We start from the raw sequence: 17727 nt of genomic DNA, 5'->3' as shown, positions 1-17727 counted from the left end.
ATTATATAAATATCATGAAAGGCTTATACATAATGACTGAACATGTTTCCTTCTGAAGGGTGTGCTTTTAGTGTGTCTGATTCTTTAAACCTCAATTTATTTGGACATTATGTAGTAAGGTGACAACTGGCAGTCTGTCACAAACACAAACGTAAACCTTCTCCTGATAGATACTTTGAATGATGTATTAATATGCTAAAATCATAAAAACCTCTTCCAAAGTCACAGTGGTATACATTCTTTTCAACACAACAATGTTTGTCATTATCGTTGATGGCATACAGCTTCTTCAGATCCTCTTCCCTTCCACAGAAGAATTCAATCACAAATAGCACTATACAACTAGTGACTCAGTATAAAATAAATTCTTCCAAATATGCCTAATGTGATCAATCCTTTATAAACACTAGGAAATGTATACCATCAACTTGGCTGACAAACAGTCCCAATGCCTAAGAGGCTTAACACTCATCTCTCAGTCATGGCTGCATAACCTCCCTGGCCATTTTTATCTTTTATTTTGAGTCAGGATCTTACTAAGTTGCTGATGCTGGCCTCAAACTTGTGATCCTCTTGACTCCATCCTCCCAAGTGGCTGGGATCAAGATGTGCACTACTATGTCTAGGTTATTTTTTTCTTTCTTACTATTTTTTTGAATAGAATGATGTAAAAAATATGCAAATCTGTAAATGTGACAAACCCTATTAACAGAATGAACAAAAATCACATGATCATCTTAATAAGATGGAGAAAAAGCATCTGACAAAATTCAACATATTTTCATGATAGAAACTCTCATCAACAAATTAGGTATAGAAGGAATGCATCTCATACCAAGGCCATCCATGACAAGCCTACTGCTAACATCATATTCAATGGTGAAAAGTTAAATTTTTCCTCGACATCAGGAGTGAGACAAAGATGCCCACTCTCACTGCTTCTACTTAACATAATAATAGTAGTTGCAGCCAAAACGAACAGGAGAAAGAAATGAAAGGCACTAAAATTAGGGGGAAAAAAGAAATTAAATTGTTCCTGTTTGCAGATGAAATGATCTTATATAGAAAGAAACCTAATGACTCCACCAAGAATCTGTTAGAATAAACAAATTCTGTAAAGTTTTAGGATACAAAAATCAGTACCATTTCTATACATTAACAACTACCCAAAGAAGAAATCAAGAGAATAATTTCAGTTATAAAAGCTTATGAAAAATAAACTAATAAAATACTTTAGAATAAACTTAACCAAGGAGGCAAAAGACCTGTAGACTGAAAATGATAAAACATTAATGAAAGAAACTGAGGAAGATACAAATAAATTGAAAGATGTTACTCTGTGTTCATGGATTGAAAAAATTAATATTGTTAAAATATATACTACCTAAAGCAACCTACAGATTCAATGTAATCCCTATCAAAATTTCAATGACATTTTCACAGAAATATAACTACTCTAAAATATGCACAGATTTTAGATACAAATAGCCAATATTATCTTGAACAAAAAGATTGAAGCTGGAAGCATCAACTACCTGACTTCAGAAATGTACTATATGAGCCAGAGGTTTAGTGGCAGAGCACTTGCCAAGCATGTGTGAGGCCCTGGGTTTGATGGCATGCATTGCAAAACAAAAAAACCAAACAAACACTACAAAGCTCTAGTAATCAAAACAGCCAGATACTGGCATGAAAAATAGACACATAGACCAACAGAACAAAATATAGCACCCTCTACACATTTACAGTCAATTGATTTTCCACAAAGGTGCTAAGAACACACAATGGAAAAAGAACAGTCTCTTCAATAAATAATGTTGGAGAAAACAGATATGCTCATGTAGAAGAATGAAATTCAACCCTTATCTTGCAATATATGCAAAACTGTAAAACATAAAAGACATAAAATTGTAAAACTACTAGAAGAAAACATAAGGTTTTCAGTTCTGTGAAATTGTGTAAACAATGCTTTTTTGAATATGATCCCCAAAGAGACAACGAAAACAAAAAGAGACAAATGGGATTATTAAATGGGATTACATCAAACAAGGAAATAATCAACAGAATGGAGAGACAATTTACCAAATATAAGAAAATATTTACAAATCACACATCTGACAAGGGGTTAATATCCAAAATATATAAGAAATTCAAACAAGTCAAAACAAGAAACAAGTAATTAATCATTGGATATGATGTTAGCAGTGGATAAAAAATGGGCACAGGACCTGAATAGATACTTCTCAAAAAGACACACCAACAGCCAACAGATACATAAGAAAATGCTCAACTTCATTAATCATCAATGAAATGCAATATTAAAGCACAATGAGATACCACCTCATTCCTGTTAGAATGGCTATTATCAATAAGAGGAAAGATAAGTGCAGGCTACAATGTAGAGAAAACCTGCTTTCTAGAGAAGATATTCAAAACCAGAACTCTTAGGTACTATAAAAATCTTTATTAGGAAAGTAAAACTAAATTATATACTGTTATACTCTATTTCTGAATGCAGATAATATGCTAAAACATATTATAAACATTTTACATAGGAAAGTTAGAAATTAATATTCTTGGTTTTTTTTCCACTTGGCAAATAGTTATCCAGTATAATCAATTAATTGAAACAATCTGTTTGCCAAGAAGTCTGATCATTTAGTCTGGTATGGTAACTCATTCCTCATTTTAATTTTGAGTTGATTCACTTCAAAATGAAGGGCTTCCTTATTATGTTTATGAAAATGTCCTCAAAGATTTAGAGAATATAGATGGATAATTCAGTTACTGTCAAACTAAAAAATGTACCACACAGATTCCATGTTAGTTATGTAACCAATAATACATAAGGAACTTTAGACTGATCAAATCAGCTGGCAGAAACAGGAAGAAATCCATTACTTTTATAAATGATCCTTTACTGTGACCCATGTTAAACAAAACTGCATGCAAGCGAAACTAAACATACATGAGCAACCACAGGGCTATATCTGGTTGATCTATATCAATAACAAATTGAGAATTAAAGTGCACTCTGAAATCATAGGAATGGACCAAAACAATAAGGAAGTTCTAATATGTACTCTGAATGCCTCATTGCCTCGCAAAAATACAAAACCAAAGACTGTTTATCACAACTAATAAGTTTTCGATAGTTTTCCTCTCTTGCCTTTGTAGAACAACAATTATAACCTGTTAGGTGAAACTTATACTTTTCTTAAATATCATAATGATAATTTCAATAAAATTTATAGTCTAAATTTTATAGTATAAGTCAAAGTAATACGAAATTCCTTTATTTTTTATATAGAAACCTACTAGCAAAAATAAAAAAAAAAATCACTCAGGTCAAGGAAGTGTACCTAATTTTGTAACACAGCTGTGCAGAGAAGGTTTCCAAATCTTTGTACATGACAAAATATTTTCTTATATTACTGTCTCATAAAAAAAGAACTTCTAGGCTGGCCAATTTATTCTATTCTAAGAAAACATTTTCACATATTTCACATTCTCATTAGAAATCTGCCACAGTCAACTTTTGATAATGAAGCACAACAATGTCTTCAACAGTATAGGAAAGTAAATATGCACATTGGGACTTTTTATATTGGATACACTTATGGGGATTAGTGACAATATTCTGGTGCTCGTATTTCTTGAATTTATTACTATTATTAATCATTCTTCAGAATAGAAGGTAAGAAACAACTTGAGGTGTGGCCATAAGGTAAAGAGTATGATGTTACAGTGTAGTTTGTATGTATGTTTCATTACATAAAATTTTTTAAAAATGCAGAATAAACCGAAAAAAATCCTTTATAAACTTTACTGTATAGTTAGCTTATTATAGAGGCATCCATTTTCCTGGGAGAAAAACAATGCCTATATGTTATGACCAAGTGAGAAAAACAATGACTATATGTTATGACCAAGTGAAGCCACAACAAATTGTACCTCAACCTCTTCAAAAGAACAGCATCACTGCTATCGTACCTATTTGTTTATTAGGTTGGATTGCCTGCTTCAGTAAAGGCACTGTTTCCCACTCTACAGGCTGAAAATGTAGCACACAGTTTTTCTTCTTAAATGATTGCCAACAGTGTTAAAGCATGTCTTAACAAACATATAACATAATTCAGACAGCCATCAAAGACAAAGTTGCTAACAGTCAAAATGTAGATCTAGAAATAATCCCAGTTTACCTCTTCTCCTCATACGGTCAGGTATTCCTCTCCTTAGTATCAGACTGAAAACACAAGTCTATTTGGCTTATTTAATAAGTATGCAGTTTATAAGCTGCAAATGCCATTATATTTTAATCACTGAGAGCTTGCTTTTTGAGATATTATATTCTGTCTTTAAAATTTCATACGTAAGATAGGAATATACTCCACAGTAGGGAAGTACTTAGAATGACAGTAATAATGATTATTTAATGTTCTCTAGGCACTACATTAATACTCTACACTTATGATCATCTTATTTGTTATACTTGTTATCCTATTTAATAAAAACAACAACCCTCTAAAGTTTCCTTTTTTTCATAGACGAGAAACCTGAGGTTCAGCTATGAAGTAACAAAGATGAGACCTGAACTTCAGAGCCCATGTCATTAACCATTAAATATGTTATACACAAGAATTTCTTTGTAATAGTTATTGTTTGGAGACAAAATTTCTTATGTTTGAATGAATAACTATCATTAATGTTAAACATGGGCTGTCTTTACAAGTATCTTGAATCATTTTGCCTCAGAAATAACTAAGCCCATCTTCTAAGAAATAAAGCATTAAATCTTTCAACTACTGATTACTGGAACAAAAATTATGCTGTTTCAATATGTTCTGGTTATTATGGTATTCAAGAAACATATTACTTTTACCATTTTCCATTCATTTGAACGATACTCAGACCTCCTGGGGCAGAAATTTTACTACATTTTAATTATCTGAATGTAAAAAGTCCTTTCAAGTATTTAATCTACACGCCAAGATTGCTAATTACCAAGAATGCTTGCATATTTGCAGAGATCTTTATATAACTTATGATTACACAAATATTTGAAACTTTCAAAAAATGTTTCTACATCCCCATTCTTCTCCAGCTTTTATCACTTTATGTACTTTACATTTCCTTCATTTTGAATGCAAAATGCTCTTCTCTCAGCTTGAGATCTCTTGGAATCCACTTTATTTTGAGTCTTTCTGATTCAGAGTTCACTTAGAAAATATCAATTTCATAGGTTCACTGAAGATTATTCTTTACAAGCTGCTCTGTAGCATAATATCTCTCATGGAGACAGTGTTCTCTGTAGACTCAGAATTCAGTGAATGATGACAACTGCACACCCCCTTTCACATCTACAGCTACAAAATTCTCACATTAACTACTATGGCCTTTTTCATGATTCCCAATGGTAAAGCTATACAGAACATGAAAGGATGGTGATGTTGACCAAGAAACACAAGTTTTTCAACCAAGAGAGTGACAAAATGGAGAGTCCCATAGTCAGAGGCATATACTCAGCACAAAGCACCAGACAGTGAGGGATTTCTGCCATAGAAGCTGTCACAGAACTCTCTCAACTTCTTAGATATCAACTGGAAGGCACACAGCATAGCTTTCTAGCTGCATTTTATATGGAAAAAAGTAAATCCATTAGTTAGGACAGTAAGGCCCCAGGAGAGAGACTACAACTCGGCAACATAGTTAACTCAGAGGCCAAAGGTAAGGCCCAAGCAACTACAGAAAGTACACCTATTCCCAGTAGCCTGTTTCAAGAGTAGGATCTGTTTTATTCAGTTGAGGGAAAAATTAAAGATGTGTCCAGCTTCATGAGGTCAGCATCCCTCCTGGTGGCGATAGCCCGGTCCTGCCACTGCCTCTCTCAACTCAGAGCTCTCGGCTGCTACAGAGCTTGGAAGACCTGCCTTCCCTGACAGGACTGGACAGCATTCCTGACATCCTGGAGGCACTGTCACTGGCCCTCAAGAATACTTGGCCTATAAATAGGACAGACTACTGGTTTATCAATCAAAAATGCTGGTGTAAGTCCCAGGTAGCCTCGGGCTGGGAGGTGTTGGTGGCATCAACAAACAGGGGTCTGAGGCCAACAACTTCTAGTCCCGGGTGGGGGGGTGGGAGGGGGCCGTGTTCTGTGGCCACAGACTTCACCAGGGGAGATCTCCAGGGAAATTCCTGGAGTCATCTCTTGGAAGCCACCAACTGGGGCCAGTAAGGATAGGGCGTGGTATAACTTGAGGGGTGCCTGAGGAAAAAGGGGAGGGCTTTGGAGGCTGCAAGTGCCCTCTGTACTGCAATACCTCAGGTTCTTCAAAGTGTCAGTGTACATCTGAGAAATTAAAAAAAGAAGCCTAATTCTAAGTGGTCACTAGCACCTGAGGAGCAGTTGATCATTTTGTAACAGAAGACAATGATTTTAAGTAATACTAACTGAGCTCGTTCTTATATCTTGTTAAATTTCTCACAATACTCTGGGAGAAAAAAGAAAAATAAAGCAGACCTAATCTTTCAAGTCTCTCAAAGCCACCTCTATATCACTATAGCTAATGGTCAATTCTCAGTCCTCATGTAATGTGAATTTATGAACTATCCAACAGAGTAAATCACTCTGTTCTTGATGTATTATTTCACTTGGCTCCAAGGATACTACATTGACTGGGGTTTCCTCTCACTTTTTCAGTTTCTCCTTTTCAATTGCCTTTGACAAGACTTAAAAAATTTCAATTGCCTTTGACCCAGACTTAAAAAATTCTTATTTATTTACTTTGAGTGTGTGCATCGGGGGGAGGTATGCTAAGAATCAAATCTAGGGCCTTGAAACCAGGGCCTTATACATGCCAGGCAAGCCCTCTATTACTGAGTTCTACCTCTAGCATTTTTAAAAAAGTGACTTCCTACTCTCCATTTCTACTTGCATTGCCTAAACATCCCAATTTTAGTATTCCAAAATGAAACATCTGATCTATCCTAAAGCTAATCTACTCAGTCTTTCTTAATTCAGTTGATAGTCAGCCTAAAACTTTACAGCCATCCTTAGTCCTCCCTTTCGTTCACATTCCACATTTAATCAATTAGGAAATTCTTTGGTTTTCTTTTCAACATATTTGCCGAATCAGACTCCTTTTTTGATAACCTCAACTGTTACCTCTATGGTCTACTTCATATGCACCCCATCATCTCTCACCTGAATTATTGCAATGCCCTCATCACTGGCCTCCCTGCTTACATTCTTGTTCTCTTACAGTCTATTCCAAACACAGCAATGAGAATGTTCCTCTTAAAATCCAAGTCATATATCACTCTTCTGCTTAGAGTAAAAACAAAGACTTTTTAGACAACTTTCCTATTATTCCACACTATTCGTTTGCTCCAGCCAACCTGGCCTCCTTGCTGTTCCTCAAACATAAGCATATTCTTGGCTTAAAGCCTTTGTGATAACTATTTCTGAACCTGGAATCCCTGTCCCCTAGACAGGCACATAGCTAATTCCCCCGGCTGCAAATCATCTCTCAAAGAGGCCTACTGACCAACTAGCTTAATATGAAAGTCAGGTTGAAGGATTAGCATTGGTCAAATATGGAACAAATTTATCTCCAAAATAATTAATTACAATAATGATACATCTTTAATAAATCAAATTCACAAGTCCATGGTCGTAAATATATACATATATATATATATACACATACATAAATACATACAATGTGGGGGAAAGTAGGGCTTTTAGAAGACTGGGACAACTGGTCCCCCATGGAGAGCATGCTACAGTTGGAAATTAGTTTTGCAATCATCATGGCAAAGATCTGATTAGGTAAGGACAGACAATGGATGTTAAATACAGGAGAAAATTTTGATTAAAAAGAAGGATGTTGCCATGATCTTAAAAGTGTCTTCCCAGAGATTATTAATTGCTAGGAAAAAAGTAACAACTCTACAGTGGAGAAATTTTGGATACCTTGATTGGGTGATCAAAAGTAACATCACCAATGAGCAGCAGCTGAACATTATGTGCCCACAGGTGTAACCCTGAGAAGGATACAGTATCACTTCTGTGGTAATGCAGACAGCCTCAGTTTAATCAAAAGGAAACATGAGACAAATGCAAGATTAAGAATGTTCTTTTTCTACTTGCCCACCCTCCCCAAGTGACTATATTCTTCAAAATGTCAGTTTCATGAAAAAACAAAGAAATGCTGTTGAGATGTTTCAGACCAAGGGAGAACAGAGAGACATGAAAATTAAATGTGATACCTGATTTTAGATGGGGTCTCATACTCGGGGATAGGGGATCAAGGGCTTTAGTGGGTCAAACAACAAAATTGAAATATGGAGACAAACTAAAGTATTACATCAATATTAAGTTTATTGAAGTTGATAATTGTTCTGTGGTTAAAAGAGAATAACCCTATTCTTGCAAACTATACTCATAAGAATGTATTTAGGGATGAAAAATACATTCAACTCAACCCAGACAGTTCACAAATGTGCATGCACGTGTGCACGCACGCACACACACACACACACACACAAAGTGGAGGAAGAGGAAGAGCACAAAGAGGGCAACAAGAGTGTAAAGAGAGCAAATGAGGTAGACTATTAACAGTAAGTAAATCTGGGTAAAGTGTATATTGTGTTCTTTGCACTATTCTTATTCTTGCAACTGTAAGTTTGAAATGACTTCCAAATAAAATGTTGAAAGATCACTTGCAGTCCACCACTGCCCTCTATCCCCCAGGCAAGGCACTTCCAAACCCCTTTATCTTGCTTCATTCTTTCCATCAAGGCAGTATATTAATTTACTAATTTTTTATGCCTATCCCCATCTTTCCTTCCTAACCTCTAACTCTGCAGAGCTGTGGCTGAGTTTTCTTGTTTTGTTCACGGATGCACCCAAGTCCTTCACAGGTGCTCAGTAAAAGACACAGAACAGAGTAACCTAAATGAAAGAAAATATGGCTGAGAGGCAGCCAGTTCCCCAGGACACCTTCTTCATTCAGCACTCCCAAGCAACTCCTCTGCAACCCCAGCATAGCCTCAAGGATTATTCTGTGTAAAAATTGAGAGATTCAGGACCTGAGTAACTGGGCAGAGAAAGAGACAGGGGGAAGGGACATCCTAAGAAGGGGGAATAAGTGAAATCCAAATGCTAACTAGCTGAGATATTTGCTTTAGAGATGCTGCCCTTGGACAAGAAGTTTAAAGATTTTTTTTCCCCCATATCAAAATACCAATGGCATTCTGCACAGAACTAGGAGAAAAAAGTCCTAAAGTTCATTCGGAAGAATAAAAGACCCAGAAGAGACAGAGCAATTCGAAACCAAAAAAGCAATGTTGGAGGTATCACAATACCTGACCTCAAATTTTACTTCAGAGATACAGTAACAAAAATTGCATGGTACTGGCATAAAAATACATAGAGCAATGGTACAGAATAGAAAGCACAGAGACGAACCCACACACCTACAGTCATTTGATCCTTGACAAATGTGCTAAAAACATGCATTGGGGGAAAACTGCCTCTTTAACAAATGGTGCTGGGAAAACTTTTATGCACATGTAGAAGACTCAGACTAATTCAAAATGGATCAAGGATCTCAGAATTAAGACCAGAAACTGTGCAACTCCTAGAAGAAAACATAGGGTCTACACTCCAGCATATATGCACAGGCAACAACTTTCTCAATAGGACCCTGAAGATCAGGAAATAATGCCAAGAGTTAATGCTTGGGATGGTATCAAATTTAAAAACTTCTGTACAACAAAGGAAACTATTTGGAATGTGAAAAGAACATATAGAATGGGAGAAAATTTTTGCTAGCTACTCTTCTGACAGAAGATCAATATCTAGAATGTACAAAGAACTCAAAAAACACTAAAAAAATCAAATAATCCATTTAATAAATGGGCAAATGAATTAAAGACTTTTCTCAAAATAAAAATACAAATGGCCAACAAATACATGAAAAAATGTTCAACATCATTAGCAATTAGGGAAATGCAAATTAAAACTACATTGAGATTTCATCTCTTATCAGTCAGAATGGCAGTCGTTAAAAAATACAAATAACAATAAATGCTGGAGAGGATATGGAGAAAAGGGAATACTTCAACTCTGAGGGGAAAAAGGAAAGGAAAGCTAGGGGGAGAATCTCCTAAATATCAAAGGGAGATCCGTAGAAGAAAGCGGACAGGTGTGGAAAATGGGGAAGGAGGGAGAGTCCTGGAGGGAGTTCTGTGGAGTCATATTGGCCAAATAATATTGTTACATTGAGTGAATGTACAAATATGTAAAAAGTACCATCAATATGTACAGCTATAAAGTGACAATGAAAAATGTGGAAAGAGAAAAAAAGTTTTTTGTTTTTTTTTTCCTGGAGAAACTTAATGGCTCTAGAAAAAAATACATCAGAATGAATAGAGGCAATGTAAGACAAAACTCCCAAAATTTGCTATCCCAAGAGAGTTCCATGAAATAAAAGATAATATAAAAAGGAAACAAAAAACAAGGAATTCCTTAGAAACTATTCGCATGAATGCTGAAATAAAAAGTTTAATTAGATGCATCAGAAGATAAATTTGGGGAAATATCCCACATTTCTTATCATATAGAAATAAAAAACAAAAGAGATGGACTATAGAAGATAAATGAAGAGAATAATTTATGAAAGCATAACACATGAATAATAATAAAACGAGAGAAAAAACATAAGAAGTTCTTAGTAAGTCCTCCAGTTTCCAGCTTAAAAACAATAACAGTTCAAGTTAATATCAGCATAAAATATAACACTGGGGATAAACTGACAATTCTAAGACTCTACCGAGGAAAAAACCAATACAGTAAAAAACTCAAAAAGACACAATTCTCAATAGCAGGGCTGGCAGAATGTGAAGCTGGGCAAAAGCTGGTCATGGTGTGCACGAAGTAGACTACCTTGACAGAGAGCAATCTCCCAACCAAAAGCAGTTAGAAAAGTTGGAAAAATACTGTTTAAAAGTCCTTTAAAAACACCAAAGGCAAAGAGAATTTGAAGGGACAAAATCCCAGGAAAAGAAGAAACTCGGAAAGGAGTGTAAGGTAGTTTTTCTTAGTTATTTTCTGATTTTAATGTAGTAGCTAAGAAACTGAGAAACTGAAGAAGTTTCTGGAAATCTATGGGGCTCAAGAAACAAAACTTGTGGGTTGTGCCCATTAAAGGGAAGGTGCCATAGGTTTTCAGGACTGTTGGCTTCAGTCTTTTATCCACTCATCAGCACGCCTTCCTGATACCTGACAATCTTGCTTCTTAAAACAAGTAGTCTAGCCTGGAATGTCAGACCTCAAAGTGACCACATTTTATTCTTGTGATGTATCTTTCATTTAGTGCCTGCTAGGCTTTTTCCACTTCAGGGAATTTTTTTGTGGTCTGCATTGCATATTGTTCACAGATTTTCCATACAAGCAAGATGCGAATGTAAAACAACCTCATACACACCAGATAACCATATTAGAAAGCCTTTCCTCCCTTGATGATCACATTCATATTTCTCATCTCCAGGAAAAGACAAATAGAAGCTTCTGGCTGGAACAAATAATAGCCACAAAAAGGCAATTTCAAAGAATTTTGTTCATCTGTTTCCACTCTCCTCTTTGTTATCTCTTCTGTAACAGTTATGATCCATCCATGGAGAATTCATGAATTTGTTCTTTTATGAACAAGGCTCATGTGCAGCAATGTATAAGTTATAATTTTCAGAACAGCCACCAGTTGCAAGGAAATTTACAAATGAGGCATTCTGCCTTAGCATGGCCTACTCATTCACATTGTAAAGCCCCTTAATATCCTATCACTATGAACCTCATACCTGGGTGAGATTTGAATATGGCATACTTTAAATAAGGCCTGCTTCAGCCTAGTAGTAGAATGAATGATGCCAGTCTCCACCTTTGATTTCTTGTTTGTTTGTTTGAGATAGGGGTCTTCTGTGTATGTTGCCCAGGCTGGCTTCGCATTTATGATTCTCCTGCCTCAGCCTCTCAAGTAGCTGGGATTATCCACCTAGGATTTTGTTAATAAAGCTGGAAACACCAAGAGGCAGGCTCAAAAGGCTTACATATCAACAACCTTACTTACTCTTTTGAGGGGGAGGAATCATTGCGAATAAAGGACCGCAAGGAAGGCCAATAGCCTACTTAATGGAGAAGAGGAGAATCTCATGTAGGGAAGCAAAGACAGGGAGGAAAGAGTGGCAGGGTGAGGAGTCAGGCTAATTGCTATTACCAAAGATGTTGATACTGACTTTGTACCACCGTTGGTCTTAGGGGTGGATTTTCCTGCAGAGAAATTATGCAGTTGACACTGTACTTTTACTTTTCTCTTCACTTGTTACCTACTGATGTGTTACAAATTACTAAAACCTAAAATAAAACATATTTATTATCTCAGAGATTCTTCAGGCCAAGAGTTAAGACCTGGCCTGAGGAGGTCCTCTGCTTATGGTATGAAAAGCACATACACACAACCATATACTTACTATCTGTCACCTTTACTGTATTTTGTTGGTTAGAAGCAAGTAATAGGTCAAACCTACACTCATGGAGGAGACTATAAACAAGCAACATTAGGTAGGAGGTAGGGACTATGGGAGGCAACCCTGCAGTCTACCCATTATATTCTTTCCTCTTACATATAGCAATATTTTGAACAAATGTTTGTGTTGTGCAATTTAAGAAATCCTCACTCTAAGGCCATAACAATATTCTTCAGTTCTATCTTCCAGAACCTGATTAATATTGCCCCCTTGGATGTAGCTTGCTGCTGTCACCTGCTACTGACCTGTACCCTCTTTTCCTGTCAAACACGACAGCTGTTTCCTTAAAGTCAATACAGGTAGCTAGGATATTGAATGAACAGAAGCCAGTGGCACTTGTGAACCAGTAAAAATTTCACCCAGCAGCATCTGCTAAAGTTGAAAACGACATATAGTTTAATTTAATTCAATAAAAAAGGAATAAATGTCTTCCTTTGGGGATGGGGAAGGAATATATAAAATTATATCCTAGACTTGCAGGGGTACAAATAAGAGCAGCTCCTGTCCTGTGGCTATAATAAAAATTAGATTGCAGCCACAAGATACAACAGAAAAGCTAATAAATAGGATGTTTCCAATATTTTAATAATAGTATTTTTAGACATGAGTATTTTCCTTATTTTTGAGAATATTTTCTTAATATAGATTACAAGGAAAAGAATTATCAGGGCCAAAGAGTATCAACACACATTATAAGAATTATTTTTTTCTGATCACATGTGATCATTAAAAAAACAGTAGTAGAAACAATATAGTCTTCACTCCAATGCAACCATTACTCCTAGACACTAGGAATAACAACTATAGCTACCTGGTGTTTACTTTCCAGTCTGATATACAAAAGGATACACATGTGACACAACTTTCTCTTTTAAACTCTATAAAAGGACCAGTTAATAACTGTTGGGGTTCATTCATCAAACATTTTTAAGTACTACATAGTTAATAAGCAGACATCATTAAGTACTAGCATCTACTAATTTATTAAGCACTGTGTCACACATTGTACTAGGTAAACTTTTTAAAAAAAATATTTATTTATTTATTTTTAGTTGTAGTTGAACACAATACCTTTATTTTATTTATTTACTTTTATGTGGTATTGAGAATCGAACCTAGGGCCCTGCATGTGCCAGGGGAGCACTCCACCACAGGGCCACAATCCCAGCCCAACTTTTAAAAATATATTTTAATAGCTTGTTCTTCATCAAATTACCTATTCATATCCTGTGCATCTTTACCTGAGAACTTGCTGTTCTTTTTATGGATTTCTACAAATTCTTTGTAATAAGAGGTTCACCTTTCTGCTTGGTGGTTGAGAAGATATGTTTTGGAGTCAAATGCATGGGTAGTCAAATCTGCTACTTACTGGCTCTACTTACCTAATGCTGATGAATCTACTTACTTTTATACATGAGTTTCTCTCATGTATAAAACAGAATAATAATAGCCTCCTCAAAGAGTTGTTGAAAGGATTAAATAACATTCTTAAATATAATAATAAATAAATAATTATTATATAATAAATAATAATTATAGTGATATTTATTAAATAATTTGAATTTTAATTACTATAAACATTCACAGTTATGTGCCTTAAATAACATTTAATATCCTAATAAATAATAATGTAAATACAGCTTCTTTATTAAATAAAATATCAAGGGGGGTACTATGTTATTTTCTCTGGTCTAATAGAAACTTGAGTGATAAGTTAATTAGTTTTAAAAGAACCTTTGTAAATCATGAACTCTTAAGCCAAATATCTCTAAAACAAAATGCAATGATCAAGCTATAGTTTCTTTAAGCCAATTTCATATGGTTTTAAGAATTATAAAATCAATTATAAAATTGAATTATAGGGCTGGGGATGTGGCTCAAGCAGTAGCGTGCTCGCCTGGCACGAGTGCGGCCCGGGTTTGATCCTCCGCACCACATACAAAGATGTTGTGTCTGCCGAAAACTAAAAAATAAACATTAAAAAATTCTCTCTCTCTCTCTCTCTCTCTAAAAAAAAATTGAATTATAAAATCAATTATAAAATTATAAAATTTTATAATTGAATTATAAAATCAATTTGTCGTATATAGTATACAAGTCTCTCTGGACACTAATTCAAAGGTATCTTTGCTTTTTAATTTTTTTACTATTTCTACCTTCCTAGAATGTGCAAATATCTTAACCTTTATAATCGGGAAAAAAAACTTTAGAGTAGTATTTTTTTTAAATGAAAGTTTTTTTTTAAAAAAATATTTTAATTGTAGATGGACACAATGCCTTTATTTTACTTATTTTCATGTGGTGCTGAGGATTGAACCCAGTGTCTCATACGTGTGAGGCAAGCACTCTAACACTGAGCTACAACTCATCCCTAAAGTAGTATCTTGCAAATTAATCGTAAGGAAATTTTGGGGACAAGGAAAATCTGAATATGAGGAAAAGATCACAAAATATTAGTAGCTATGTCACTTTGGATGGAGGGTATTTGGAAGTTCATTATACAATTATTTTTATTTGTTTGAAATTTTTCATAATAACATTTAATAAAAAAATTTTTTCTTTTTTGTTTCAAAAATTTCATGGTAAAATTTTAAATCATCAATTTAAAAACATGTTTTTTTCTTTTTCCTTTTCCTCAATAATAGCTTATATAGCTATGTGTTTTCCTGAGATGGATTGCTGCTGAATGTACTTTTAAACTCCTTTAATTCACTTAGGACATGCCTAAATTTCCCATTCTTACACCAAGCCAGACATGAGTGATTAACTAAAGCCTCACACAAAATATATGGGTGATTTCCTTCACCAGGATTATATTCTTGAAATTTGTTACGATGCCACAGCATTGGTGTTTGTTGGAATACAGAGGGCCACTTGCAAGGCAAAAGATTGAGAACTTCTACACAAAAGAGCAGAGCTTATTCTTCATGGTAAAGGAAACAATCAAAGAACATGAAAAGAGAGCCTACAGAATAGTAGAACATCTTTGCCACCTGCACCTCAGATGGAGCATTCATTTCCAGGATATATAAAGAATTCAAAAAACTTAACACCAAAAAACTCCCTACAAATAACCCAATGAATAAATGGGGTAAGGAATTGAACAGACACTTCACAGAAGAAATAAGAATGGTCAACAAATATATGAAAAAACATTCAACATCTCTAGTAATTAGAGAAATGCAAATTAAAACTATACTGAGATTCTATCTCATTCTAGTCAGAATGCAATTATCAAGCATACAAGTAACAATAAATGTTGGCAAGGATGTGGGGAAAGAGGTTCATTCATACATTGCTAGTGGGACTGCAAATTGGTGCAACCACTCTGGAAAGCAGTATGGATATTCCTCAGAAAACTTGGAATGGAACCACCATTTGACCCAGTTATCCCACTCGTCAATATATACCCAAAGGATTTAAAATCAGCATACTACAGTGATGCAGCCACATCAATGTTTATGGAAGTTCAATTCACAATAGCTAAGGTATGAAACCAACCTAAGTGCCCTTCAATAGATGAATGGATGAAGAAAATGTGATACATACATACAATGGAGTATTAAAATAAAGAAGAATGACTTTATAACATTTGCCAGCATATGGATGGATCTGGAGACAATCATGTTAAGTGAAATAAGTCAGTCCCCCCAAAACCAAAGGTCAAATGTTTTCTCTGATATGTAGACGCTAACCCACAATAAGGGGAGGGGGAGTAAGGGGAAGAATAGAAGTTGAGTAGACAATGGGAAATGAAGGGAAGGAAGGGGGATAGGAAAAGGAAAGACAGTGGAATGAATCTGACATAATTTTCCCATGAACATATATAAAAACAAAATGCAATGATCAAGCTATAGTTTTCTTTAAGCCAATTTCATATGGTTTTAAGAAGCCATACAGTGAATCCACCATCATGTACATCCATAAGAATGGGATCCTAACTAGAATAAGATATATTCCATGCTTGTATAATGATATCAGAATGAATTCTGTGTCACATATAACCAAAAAGAACCAATACACTTTTAAAATGGAAGTTAAAAAAAAACAAAAAACAGAGCTTAAATCAGCTTCCACTGGCAGACCTGACTGCTTAAATCTTGGAGCTTCAGACTTCAAAAATAAGAATAAAATACAGTACAGTCCCATCCCAGGTTTGAACCATATAAGAAAATGAGAAAATATATCTTGATAATGCTGTTACACTGAACAAGCTGAAATCCTGTGCTTGTGAAAAAGGTTGCAGGGGGAAAGAGAGTACTTTAATAGAGAAAGACCTCTTCTTCAGAGGACCTGATTAGTATTCTTCCTGCTTCTAGAAATGACATAAGAATACAGAACGGTCACATCAGAAAGACAAAGGATAGATTTTTAAGCTTTCAAAAAGCTTGGGTCATAGGTTCTCAACTTGAGCATGTCTCAGAACAACCTCGACTAGTTAAAACACCGGTGGGCTCCACGCCCTGAACTTCCCATGTAGTACATCAGGGTAGGCCTAAGAATTTGCATTTCTCAAAAGATCCCAGGTGATGCTGATATTGCTTAGAGATGTGCTGGCTTAGATATTGGAACCAGTGCCTAGTGTCATGTATTCTATTATCTTCATAATACTCCTGGGCTAGGAACAGGTGGTAGTAAGATATGTGAAGCAGTAAGTGTGTAAGGCTTCTTCTGGCCAGTGGTTGCTTTTCTTCACTTTTGCCTAGCCTCTCTTTACATATATCTCACTAATGCCCAAGAGTTGAGAGGATGGGGGGGGGGGATTTTCTATATCTGACAGTATATCATGGATACACAAATATTAAAATGGCTCAATATTTAAGTCTGAAAAGTGCTCAGAAATTCTCAGATGAAATGCATTAAAGTACTAAATATTAACATGCATGAAGAATGTTGTATTATAAACCCCTGTTTTTACTTTCTTGCAGCTTTCCAAAAAATTAGCCCTTTGTGGTAAAATTTTCCATGCTTGGTTTCAGCCCAAAGGTAATTTTTTTGCAAAGTTTGAGAAAAATATATTAAAAAGTTTTTGAGTTATGAAAAGATGAAAAAAAGCCCGCATAATTTTTCCACTTTGAAAGCAATTTCAGGATTTTTTTTTTTTTTTTTCAATTTTTTTTTTAATTTGTGGGTTGT

At 35.1% G+C, this 17727-nt stretch overlaps 1 protein-coding gene and 1 long non-coding RNA gene across 4 annotated transcripts in view; one reads left to right on the top strand and one right to left on the bottom strand.

Moving 5' to 3' along the window:
• The window catches only part of Ldah (lipid droplet associated hydrolase), an 88421-nt gene that overhangs the window by 35420 nt on the left and 35274 nt on the right, over nt 1-17727 (bottom strand). The window lies entirely within an intron of this gene.
• LOC125617241 lies at nt 211-8576 on the top strand. The gene is made up of 3 exons (XR_007348170.1): nt 211-345; nt 7889-7891; nt 8565-8576. It is a non-coding gene; the product is annotated as an uncharacterized LOC125617241 (long non-coding RNA).

This window comes from Marmota marmota, unplaced genomic scaffold (genome assembly GCF_001458135.2).
Source record: "Marmota marmota marmota unplaced genomic scaffold, marMar, whole genome shotgun sequence".
NCBI classification, from domain to species: Eukaryota; Metazoa; Chordata; class Mammalia; order Rodentia; family Sciuridae; genus Marmota; species Marmota marmota.
The sequence above is the reverse complement of the archived record's forward strand: the minus strand, read 5'-3'. Positions and strand labels throughout refer to the sequence as shown.